This window comes from Salmo salar, chromosome 19, assembly GCF_965601325.2.
Source record: "Salmo salar chromosome 19, fSalSal1, whole genome shotgun sequence".
Taxonomy (NCBI): domain Eukaryota; kingdom Metazoa; phylum Chordata; class Actinopteri; order Salmoniformes; family Salmonidae; genus Salmo; species Salmo salar.
Window position 1 is genome coordinate 40,469,418 of NC_138309.1, and position 11,833 is coordinate 40,481,250.

Genomic DNA, 11,833 nt, shown 5'->3' on the forward strand with positions numbered 1-11,833 from the left:
GAGCGAAGGATGGAGAGAGAGAGAGAGAGAGCGAAGGATGGAGAGAGAGAGAGAGCGAGCGAAGGATGGAGAGAGAGAGAGAGCGAGCGAAGGATGGAGAGAGAGAGAGAGAGCGAGCGAAGGATGGAGAGAGAGAGAGAGAGAGCGAGCGAAGGATGGAGAGAGAGAGAGAGCGAGCGAAGGATGGAGAGAGAGGGAGAGCGAGCGAAGGATGGAGAGAGGGAGAGCGAGCGAAGGATGGAGAGAGAGAGAGCGAGCGAAGGATGGAGAGAGAGAGAGAGCGAGCGAAGGATGGAGAGAGAGAGAGAGCGAGCGAAGGATGGAGAGAGAGAGAGAGAGCGAGCGAAGGATGGAGAGAGAGAGAGAGCGAGCGAAGGATGGAGAGAGAGAGAGAGAGCGAGCGAAGGATGGAGAGAGAGAGAGAGAGCGAGCGAAGGATGGAGAGAGAGAGAGAGAGCGAGCGAAGGATGGGGAGAGAGAGAGAGAGAGAGAGCGAGCGAAGGATGGGGAGAGAGAGAGAGAGAGAGAGCGAGCGAAGGATGGAGAGAGAGAGAGAGAGAGCGAAGGATGGAGAGAGAGAGAGAGAGAGAGCGAAGGATGGAGAGAGAGAGAGAGCGAGCGAAGGACGGAGAGAGAGAGAGAGAGAGAGAGCGAGCGAAGGATGGAGAGAGAGAGCGAGCAAAGGATGGAGAGAGAGAGCGAGCGAAGGATGGAGAGAGAGAGAGAGAGCGAGCAAAGGATGGAGAGAGAGAGAGAGAGCGAGCAAAGGATGGAGAGAGAGAGAGAGCGAGCGAAGGATGGAGAGAGAGAGAGCGAGCGAAGGATGGACAGAGAGAGAGCGAGCGAAGGATGGAGAGAGAGAGAGCGAGCGAAGGATGGAGAGAGAGAGAGCGAGCGAAGGCTGGAGAGAGAGAGAGCGAGTGAAGGATGGAGAGAGAGAGAGCGAGCGAAGGATGGAGAGAGAGAGAGAGAGCGAAGGATAGAGAGAGAGAGAGAGCGAAGGATAGAGAGAGCGAGCGAAGGATAGAGAGAGAGCGAGCGAAGGATAGAGAGAGAGAGCGAAGGATAGAGAGAGAGAGAGAGCGAAGGATAGAGAGAGAGAGTGCGAAGGATGGAGAGAGAGAGAGAGAAAGAGAGAGAGAGAGCGAAGGATAGAGAGAGAGAGCGAGCGAAGGATGGAGAGAGAGAGAGCGAGCGAAGGATGGACAGAGAGAGAGCGAGCGAAGGATGGAGAGAGAGAGAGAGAAAGAGCGAGCGAAGGATGGAGAGAGAGAGAGAGAAAGAGCGAGCGAAGGATGGAGAGAGAGAGAGAGCGAGCGATGGATGGAGAGAGAGAGAGAGAGCGAGCGAAGGATGGAGAGAGAGAGAGCGAGCGAAGGATGGAGAGAGAGCGAGCGAAGGATGGAGAGAGAGAGCGAGCGAAGGATGGAGAGAGAGAGCGAGCGAAGGATGGAGAGAGAGAGAGCGAGCGAAGGATGGAGAGAGAGAGAGCGAGCGAAGGATGGAGAGAGAGAGAGAGCGAAGGATAGAGAGAGAGAGAGAGCGAAGGATAGAGAGAGAGAGAGAGCGAAGGATAGAGAGAGAGCGAGCGAAGGATAGAGAGAGAGAGAGAGAGAGAGAGAGCGAAGGATAGAGAGAGAGAGCGAAGGATAGAGAGAGAGAGTGCGAAGGATGGAGAGAGAGAGAGAGAGAGCGAAGGATGAAGAGAGAGAGAGAGAAAGAGCGAGCGAAGGATGGAGAGAGAGAGAGCGAAGGATGGAGAGAGAGAGAGCGAAGGATGGAGAGAGAGAGAGAGCGAGCGAAGGATGGAGAGAGAGCGAGCGAAGGATGGAGAGAGAGAGCGAGCGAAGGATGGAGAGAGAGAGCGAGCGAAGGATGGAGAGAGAGAGCGAGCGAAGGATGGAGAGAGAGAGCGAGCGAAGGATGGAGAGAGAGAGCGAGCGAAGGATGGAGAGAGAGAGCGAGCGAAGGATGGAGAGAGAGAGAGAGAGAGCGAGCGAAGGATGGAGAGAGAGAGAGAGAGAGCGAGCGAAGGATGGAGAGAGAGAGAGCGAGCGAGCGAAGGAGAGAGAGAGAGAGCGAAGGATGGAGAGAGAGAGAGAGAGAGAGCGAAGTTTGGAGAGAGAGAGAGAGAGCGAGCGAAGGATGGAGAGAGAGAGAGCGAGCGAAGGATGGAGAGAGAGAGAGAGTGAGCGAGCGAAGGATGGAGAGAGAGAGAGAGCGAGCGAAGGATGGAGAGAGAGAGAGAGAGAGAGAGAGCGAGCGAAGGATGGATGGAGAGAGAGAGAGAGAGAGCGAGCGAAGGATGGAGAGAGATAGAGAGAGCGAGCGAAGGATGGAGAGAGAGAGAGCGAGCGAAGGATGGAGAGAGAGAGAGAGAGAGTGAGCGAAGGATGGAGAGAGAGAGAGTGAGCGAAGGATAGAGAGAGAGAGAGAGCGAGCGAAGGATGGAGAGAGAGAGAGAGCGAAGGATAGAGAGAGAGCGAGCGAAGGATAGAGAGAGAGAGAGCGAAGGAGAGAGAGAGAGAGAGAGAGAGCGAAGGATGGAGAGAGAGAGAGCGAAGGATGGAGAGAGAGAGCGAGCGAAGGATGGAGAGAGAGAGCGAGCGAAGGATGGAGAGAGAGAGAGAGAGAGAGCGAGCGAAGGATGGAGAGAGAGAGAGAGAGAGCGAGCGAAGGATGGAGAGAGAGAGAGCGAGCGAAGGATGGAGAGAGAGAGAGCGAGCGAAGGATGGAGAGAGAGAGCGAGCGAAGGCTGGAGAGAGAGAGCGAGCGAAGGATGGAGAGAGAGAGAGAGCGAGAGAGCGAAGGATAGAGAGAGCGAGAGAGCGAAGGATAGAGAGAGCGAGAGAGCGAAGGATAGAGAGAGAGAGAGAGAGAGCGAAGGATAGAGAGAGAGAGAGAGAGAGCGAAGGATAGAGAGAGAGAGAGAGAGCGAAGGATAGAGAGAGAGAGAGCGAAGGATAGAGAGAGAGAGAGAGCGAGCGAAGGATGGAGAGAGAGAGAGAGAGCGAGCGAAGGATGGAGAGAGAGAGAGAGAGCGAGCGAAGGATGGAGAGAGAGAGAGAGAGAGCGAGCGAAGGATGGAGAGAGAGAGCAAGCGAAGGATGGAGAGAGATAGAGAGGTGAGCGAAGGATGGAGAGAGATAGAGAGAGCGAGCGAAGGATGGAGAGAGAGAGAGAGAGAGCGAGCGAAGGATGGAGAGAGAGAGCGAGCGAAGGATAGAGAGAGAGCGAGCGAAGGATAGAGAGAGAGAGCGAAGGATAGAGAGAGAGAGAGAGAGCGAAGGATGGAGAGAGAGAGAGAGCGAGCGAAGGATGGAGAGAGAGAGAGAGCGAAGGATGGAGAGAGAGAGAGAGCGAGCGAAGGATGGAGAGAGGGAGAGCGAGCGAAGGATGGAGAGAGGGAGAGCGAGCGAAGGATGGAGAGAGAGGGAGAGCGAGCGAAGGATGGAGAGAGAGAGAGCGAGCGAAGGATGGAGAGAGAGAGAGAGCGAGCGAAGGATGGAGAGAGAGAGAGAGAGCGAGCGAAGGATGGAGAGAGAGAGCGAGCGAAGGATGGAGAGAGAGAGCGAGCGAAGGATGGAGAGAGAGAGAGCGAGCGAAGGATGGAGAGAGAGAGAGCGAGCGAAGGATGGAGAGAGAGAGCGAGCGAAGGATGGAGAGAGAGAGAGAGCGAGAGAGCGAAGGATAGAGAGAGCGAGAGAGCGAAGGATAGAGAGAGAGAGCGAGCGAAGGATAGAGAGAGAGAGCGAGCGAAGGATAGAGAGAGAGCGAGCGAAGGATAGAGAGAGAGCGAGCGAAGGATAGAGAGAGAGAGAGAGCGAAGGATGGAGAGAGAGAGAGAGCGAAGGATAGAGAGAGAGCGAGCGAGCGAAGGATGGAGAGAGAGAGAGCGAGCGAAGGATGGAGAGAGAGAGCGAAGGATGGAGAGAGAGCGAGAGAGCGAGCGAAGGATGGAGAGAGAGAGAGAGAGAGCGAGCGAAGGATGGAGAGAGAGAGAGAGCGAGCGAAGGATGGAGAGAGAGCGAGAGAGCGAGCGAAGGATGGAGAGAGAGAGAGAGAGCGAGCGAAGGATGGAGAGAGAGAGAGAGAGCGAGCGAAGGATGGAGAGAGAGAGAGCGAGCGAAGGATGGATGGAGAGAGAGAGAGCGAAGGATGGAGAGAGAGCAAGAGAGCGAGCGAAGGATGGAGAGAGAGCAAGAGAGCGAGCGAAGGATGGAGAGAGAGAGAGAGAGCGAGCGAAGGATGGAGAGAGAGAGAGCGAGCGAAGGATGGAGAGAGAGAGAGAGCGAGCGAAGGATGGGGAGAGAGAGAGAGAGAGCGAGCGAAGGATGGAGAGAGAGAGAGAGAGAGAGCGAAGGATGGAGAGAGAGAGAGAGCGAGCGAAGGATGGAGAGAGAGCGAGCGAAGGATAGAGAGAGAGCGAGCGAAGGATAGAGAGAGAGAGAGCGAAGGATGGAGAGAGAGAGAGAGAGCGAAGGATAGAGAGAGAGCGAGCGAGCGAAGGATGGAGAGAGAGAGAGCGAGCGAAGGATGGAGAGAGAGAGCGAAGGATGGAGAGAGAGCGAGAGAGCGAGCGAAGGATGGAGAGAGAGAGAGAGAGCGAGCGAAGGATGGAGAGAGAGAGAGAGCGAGCGAAGGATGGAGAGAGAGCGAGAGAGCGAGCGAAGGATGGAGAGAGAGAGAGAGAGCGAGCGAAGGATGGAGAGAGAGAGAGCGAGCGAAGGATGGATGGAGAGAGAGAGAGCGAAGGATGGAGAGAGAGCAAGAGAGCGAGCGAAGGATGGAGAGAGAGAGAGAGCGAGCGAAGGATGGAGAGAGAGAGAGCGAGCGAAGGATGGAGAGAGAGAGAGAGCGAGCGAAGGATGGGGAGAGAGAGAGAGAGAGCGAGCGAAGGATGGAGAGAGAGAGAGAGAGAGAGCGAAGGATGGAGAGAGAGAGAGAGAGCGAGCGAAGGATGGAGAGAGAGAGAGAGAGAGAGAGTGAGCGAAGGATGGAGAGAGAGAGCGAGCGAAGGATGGAGAGAGAGCGAGCGAAGGATGGAGAGAGAGCGAGCGAAGGATGGAGAGAGAGAGAGAGAGCGAGCGAAGGATGGAGAGAGAGAGAGAGAGAGCGAAGGATGGAGAGAGAGAGAGAGCGAGCGAAGGATGGAGAGAGAGAGAGAGAGAGCGAGCGAAGGATGGAGAGAGAGAGAGAGAGAGCGAAGGATGGAGAGAGAGAGAGAGCGAGCGAAGGATGGAGAGAGAGAGAGAGCGAGCGAAGGATGGAGAGAGAGAGAGAGAGCGAGCGAAGGATGGAGAGAGAGAGAGAGAGAGCGAGCGAAGGATGGAGAGAGAGAGAGAGCGAGCGAAGGATGGAGAGAGAGGGAGAGCGAGCGAAGGATGGAGAGAGAGGGAGAGCGAGCGAAGGATGGAGAGAGAGAGAGCGAGCGAAGGATGGAGAGAGAGAGAGAGCGAGCGAAGGATGGAGAGAGAGAGAGAGCGAGCGAAGGATGGAGAGAGAGAGAGAGCGAGCGAAGGATGGAGAGAGAGAGAGAGAGCGAGCGAAGGATGGAGAGAGAGAGAGCGAGCGAAGGATGGAGAGAGAGAGAGAGAGCGAGCGAAGGATGGAGAGAGAGAGAGAGAGCGAGCGAAGGATGGAGAGAGAGAGAGAGAGCGAGCGAAGGATGGAGAGAGAGAGAGAGAGCGAGCGAAGGATGGGGAGAGAGAGAGAGAGAGAGAGCGAGCGAAGGATGGAGAGAGAGAGAGAGAGAGCGAAGGATGGAGAGAGAGAGAGAGAGAGAGCGAAGGATGGAGAGAGAGAGAGAGCGAGCGAAGGACGGAGAGAGAGAGAGAGAGAGAGAGCGAGCGAAGGATGGAGAGAGAGAGCGAGCAAAGGATGGAGAGAGAGAGCGAGCGAAGGATGGAGAGAGAGAGAGAGAGCGAGCAAAGGATGGAGAGAGAGAGAGAGAGCGAGCAAAGGATGGAGAGAGAGAGAGAGCGAGCGAAGGATGGAGAGAGAGAGAGCGAGCGAAGGATGGACAGAGAGAGAGCGAGCGAAGGATGGAGAGAGAGAGAGCGAGCGAAGGATGGAGAGAGAGAGAGCGAGCGAAGGCTGGAGAGAGAGAGAGCGAGCGAAGGATGGAGAGAGAGAGAGCGAGCGAAGGATGGAGAGAGAGAGAGCGAGCGAAGGATGGAGAGAGAGAGAGAGAGCGAAGGATAGAGAGAGAGAGAGAGCGAAGGATAGAGAGAGCGAGCGAAGGATAGAGAGAGAGCGAGCGAAGGATAGAGAGAGAGAGCGAAGGATAGAGAGAGAGAGAGAGCGAAGGATAGAGAGAGAGAGTGCGAAGGATGGAGAGAGAGAGAGAGAAAGAGAGAGAGAGAGCGAAGGATGGAGAGAGAGAGAGCGAGCGAAGGATGGACAGAGAGAGAGCGAGCGAAGGATGGAGAGAGAGAGAGAGAAAGAGCGAGCGAAGGATGGAGAGAGAGAGAGAGAAAGAGCGAGCGAAGGATGGAGAGAGAGAGAGAGCGAGCGATGGATGGAGAGAGAGAGAGAGAGCGAGCGAAGGATGGAGAGAGAGAGAGCGAGCGAAGGATGGAGAGAGAGCGAGCGAAGGATGGAGAGAGAGAGCGAGCGAAGGATGGAGAGAGAGAGCGAGCGAAGGATGGAGAGAGAGAGAGCGAGCGAAGGATGGAGAGAGAGAGAGCGAGCGAAGGATGGAGAGAGAGAGAGAGCGAAGGATAGAGAGAGAGAGAGAGCGAAGGATAGAGAGAGAGAGAGAGCGAAGGATAGAGAGAGAGCGAGCGAAGGATAGAGAGAGAGAGAGAGAGAGAGAGAGCGAAGGATAGAGAGAGAGAGCGAAGGATAGAGAGAGAGAGTGCGAAGGATGGAGAGAGAGAGAGAGAGAGCGAAGGATGAAGAGAGAGAGAGAGAAAGAGCGAGCGAAGGATGGAGAGAGAGAGAGCGAAGGATGGAGAGAGAGAGAGAGCGAGCGAAGGATGGAGAGAGAGCGAGCGAAGGATGGAGAGAGAGCGAGCGAAGGATGGAGAGAGAGAGCGAGCGAAGGATGGAGAGAGAGAGCGAGCGAAGGATGGAGAGAGAGAGCGAGCGAAGGATGGAGAGAGAGAGCGAGCGAAGGATGGAGAGAGAGAGCGAGCGAAGGATGGAGAGAGAGAGAGAGAGAGCGAGCGAAGGATGGAGAGAGAGAGAGAGAGAGCGAGCGAAGGATGGAGAGAGAGAGAGCGAGCGAGCGAAGGAGAGAGAGAGAGAGCGAAGGATGGAGAGAGAGAGAGAGAGAGAGCGAAGTTTGGAGAGAGAGAGAGAGAGCGAGCGAAGGATGGAGAGAGAGAGAGCGAGCGAAGGATGGAGAGAGAGAGAGAGTGAGCGAGCGAAGGATGGAGAGAGAGAGAGAGCGAGCGAAGGATGGAGAGAGAGAGAGAGAGAGAGAGAGCGAGCGAAGGATGGATGGAGAGAGAGAGAGAGAGAGCGAGCGAAGGATGGAGAGAGATAGAGAGAGCGAGCGAAGGATGGAGAGAGAGAGAGCGAGCGAAGGATGGAGAGAGAGAGAGAGAGAGTGAGCGAAGGATGGAGAGAGAGAGAGTGAGCGAAGGATAGAGAGAGAGAGAGAGCGAGCGAAGGATGGAGAGAGAGAGAGAGCGAAGGATAGAGAGAGAGCGAGCGAAGGATAGAGAGAGAGAGAGCGAAGGAGAGAGAGAGAGAGAGAGAGAGCGAAGGATGGAGAGAGAGAGAGCGAAGGATGGAGAGAGAGAGCGAGCGAAGGATGGAGAGAGAGAGCGAGCGAAGGATGGAGAGAGAGAGAGAGAGAGAGAGCGAGCGAAGGATGGAGAGAGAGAGAGAGAGAGAGCGAGCGAAGGATGGAGAGAGAGAGAGCGAGCGAAGGATGGAGAGAGAGAGAGCGAGCGAAGGATGGAGAGAGAGAGCGAGCGAAGGCTGGAGAGAGAGAGCGAGCGAAGGATGGAGAGAGAGAGAGAGCGAGAGAGCGAAGGATAGAGAGAGCGAGAGAGCGAAGGATAGAGAGAGCGAGAGAGCGAAGGATAGAGAGAGAGAGAGAGAGAGCGAAGGATAGAGAGAGAGAGAGAGAGAGCGAAGGATAGAGAGAGAGAGAGAGAGCGAAGGATAGAGAGAGAGAGAGCGAAGGATAGAGAGAGAGAGAGAGCGAAGGATGGAGAGAGAGAGAGAGCGAGCGAGCGAAGGATGGAGAGAGAGAGAGAGAGCGAAGGATGGAGAGAGAGAGAGCGAGCGAAGGATGGAGAGAGAGAGAGAGAGAGCGAGCGAAGGATGGAGAGAGAGAGAGAGAGAGCGAGCGAAGGATGGAGAGAGAGCGAGCGAAGGATGGAGAGAAAGCGAGCGAAGGATGGAGAGAGAGCGAGCGAAGGATGGAGAGAGAGCGAGCGAAGGATGGAGAGAGAGAGAGAGAGAGCGAGCGAAGGATGGAGAGAGAGAGAGAGAGCGAAGGATGGAGAGAGAGAGAGAGAGAGCGAAGGATGGAGAGAGAGCGAGAGAGCGAGCGAAGGATGGAGAGAGAGAGAGAGAGCGAGCGAAGGATGGAGAGAGAGAGAGAGAGAGCGAGCGAAGGATGGAGAGAGAGAGAGAGCGAGCGAAGGATGGAGAGAGAGAGCGAGCGAAGGATGGAGAGAGAGAGAGCGAGCGAAGGATGGAGAGAGAGAGAGCGAGCGAAGGATGGAGAGAGAGAGCGAGCGAAGGATGGAGAGAGAGAGAGCGAGCGAAGGATGGAGAGAGAGAGCGAGCGAAGGATGGAGAGAGAGAGAGAGCTAGCGAAGGATGGAGAGAGAGAGAGCGAGCGAAGGATGGAGAGAGAGAGAGCGAGCGAAGGATGGAGAGAGAGAGAGAGCGAGCGAAGGATGGAGAGAGAGAGATCGAGCGAAGGATGGAGAGAGCGAGCGAAGGATGGAGAGAGAGAGAGAGAGCGAAGGATGGAGAGAGAGCGAGCGAAGGATGGAGAGAGAGCGAGAGAGCGAGCGAAGGATGGAGAGAGAGAGAGAGCGAGCGAAGGATGGAGAGAGAGAGAGCGAGCGAAGGATGGAGAGAGAGAGAGAGAGAGCGAGCGAAGGATGGAGAGAGAGAGAGAGCGAGCGAAGGATGGAGAGAGAGAGAGAGCGAGCGAAGGATGGAGAGAGAGAGAGCGAGCGAAGGATGGACAGAGAGAGAGCGAGCGAAGGATGGAGAGAGAGAGAGCGAGCGAAGGATGGAGAGAGAGAGAGCGAGCGAAGGCTGGAGAGAGAGAGAGCGAGCGAAGGATGGAGAGAGAGAGAGCGAGCGAAGGATGGAGAGAGAGAGAGCGAGCGAAGGATGGAGAGAGAGAGAGCGAGCGAAGGATGGAGAGAGAGAGAGCGAGCGAAGGATGGAGAGAGAGAGAGCGAGCGAAGGATGGAGAGAGAGAGAGAGAGCGAAGGATAGAGAGAGAGAGAGAGCGAAGGATAGAGAGAGCGAGCGAAGGATAGAGAGAGAGCGAGCGAAGGATAGAGAGAGAGAGCGAAGGATAGAGAGAGAGAGAGAGCGAAGGATAGAGAGAGAGAGTGCGAAGGATGGAGAGAGAGAGAGAGAAAGAGAGAGAGAGAGCGAAGGATAGAGAGAGAGAGCGAGCGAAGGATGGAGAGAGAGAGAGCGAGCGAAGGATGGACAGAGAGAGAGCGAGCGAAGGATGGAGAGAGAGAGAGAGAAAGAGCGAGCGAAGGATGGAGAGAGAGAGAGAGAAAGAGCGAGCGAAGGATGGAGAGAGAGAGAGAGCGAGCGAAGGATGGAGAGAGAGAGAGAGAGCGAGCGAAGGATGGAGAGAGAGAGAGAGAGCGAGCGAAGGATGGAGAGAGAGAGAGCGAGCGAAGGATGGAGAGAGAGCGAGCGAAGGATGGAGAGAGAGAGCGAGCGAAGGATGGAGAGAGAGAGCGAGCGAAGGATGGAGAGAGAGAGAGCGAGCGAAGGATGGAGAGAGAGAGAGCGAGCGAAGGATGGAGAGAGAGAGAGCGAGCGAAGGATGGACAGAGAGAGAGCGAGCGAAGGATGGAGAGAGAGAGAGAGAAAGAGCGAGCGAAGGATGGAGAGAGAGAGAGAGAAAGAGCGAGCGAAGGATGGAGAGAGAGAGAGAGCGAGCGAAGGATGGAGAGAGAGAGAGAGAGCGAGCGAAGGATGGAGAGAGAGAGAGAGAGCGAGCGAAGGATGGAGAGAGAGAGAGCGAGCGAAGGATGGAGAGAGAGCGAGCGAAGGATGGAGAGAGAGAGCGAGCGAAGGATGGAGAGAGAGAGCGAGCGAAGGATGGAGAGAGAGAGAGCGAGCGAAGGATGGAGAGAGAGAGAGCGAGCGAAGGATGGAGAGAGAGAGAGAGAGCGAAGGATAGAGAGAGAGAGAGAGCGAAGGATAGAGAGAGAGAGAGAGCGAAGGATAGAGAGAGCGAGCGAAGGATAGAGAGAGAGCGAGCGAAGGATAGAGAGAGAGAGCGAAGGATAGAGAGAGAGAGCGAAGGATAGAGAGAGAGAGAGAGCGAAGGATAGAGAGAGAGAGTGCGAAGGATGGAGAGAGAGAGAGAGAGAGCGAAGGATGAAGAGAGAGAGAGAGAAAGAGCGAGCGAAGGATGGAGAGAGAGAGAGCGAAGGATGGAGAGAGAGCGAGCGAAGGATGGAGAGAGAGCGAGCGAAGGATGGAGAGAGAGAGCGAGCGAAGGATGGAGAGAGAGAGCGAGCGAAGGATGGAGAGAGAGAGCGAGCGAAGGATGGAGAGAGAGAGCGAGCGAAGGATGGAGAGAGAGAGAGAGAGCGAGCGAAGGATGGAGAGAGAGAGAGAGAGCGAGCGAAGGATGGAGAGAGAGAGAGAGAGAGCGAGCGAAGGATGGAGAGAGAGAGAGAGAGAGAGAGCGAGCGAAGGATGGAGAGAGAGAGAGCGAGCGAGCGAAGGAGAGAGAGAGAGAGCGAAGGATGGAGAGAGAGAGAGAGAGCGAGCGAAGGATGGAGAGAGAGAGAGCGAGCGAAGGATGGAGAGAGAGAGAGTGAGCGAGCGAAGGATGGAGAGAGAGAGAAAGCGAGCGAAGGATGGAGAGAGAGAGAGCGAGCGAGCGAAGGATGGAGAGAGAGAGAGAGAGAGCGAGCGAAGGATGGAGAGAGAGAGAGCGAGCGAAGGATGGAGAGAGAGAGAGCGAGCGAAGGATGGAGAGAGAGAGAGCGAGCGAAGGATGGAGAGAGAGAGAGAGTGAGCGAGCGAAGGATGGAGAGAGAGAGAAAGCGAGCGAAGGATGGAGAGAGAGAGAGCGAGCGAGCGAAGGATGGAGAGAGAGAGAGAGAGCGAGCGAAGGATGGAGAGAGAGAGCGAGCGAAGGATGGAGAGAGAGAGAGAGAGCGAAGGATGGAGAGAGAGAGAGAGAGCGAAGGATGGAGAGAGAGAGAGAGAGAGCGAAGGATGGAGAGAGAGAGAGAGAGAGCGAGCGAAGGATGGAGAGAGAGAGAGAGAGAGCGAGCGAAGGATGGAGAGAGAGAGAGAGAGCGAGCGAAGGATGGAGAGAGAGAGAGAGAGAGCGAGCGAAGGATGGAGAGAGAGAGAGAGAGAGAGCGAGCGAAGGATGGAGAGAGAGAGAGAGAGCGAGCGAAGGATGGAGAGAGAGCGAGCGAAGGATAGAGAGAGAGAGCGAGCGAAGGATAGAGAGAGAGAGCGAGCGAAGGATAGAGAGAGAGAGCGAAGGATAGAGAGAGAGAGAGCGAAGGATGGAGAGAGAGAGAGCGAAGGATGGAGAGAGAGAGAGAGCGAGCGAAGGATGGAGAGAGAGAGAGAGCGAGCGAAGGATGGAGAGAGAGAGAGCGAGCGAAGGATGGAGAGAGAGAGAGAGAGC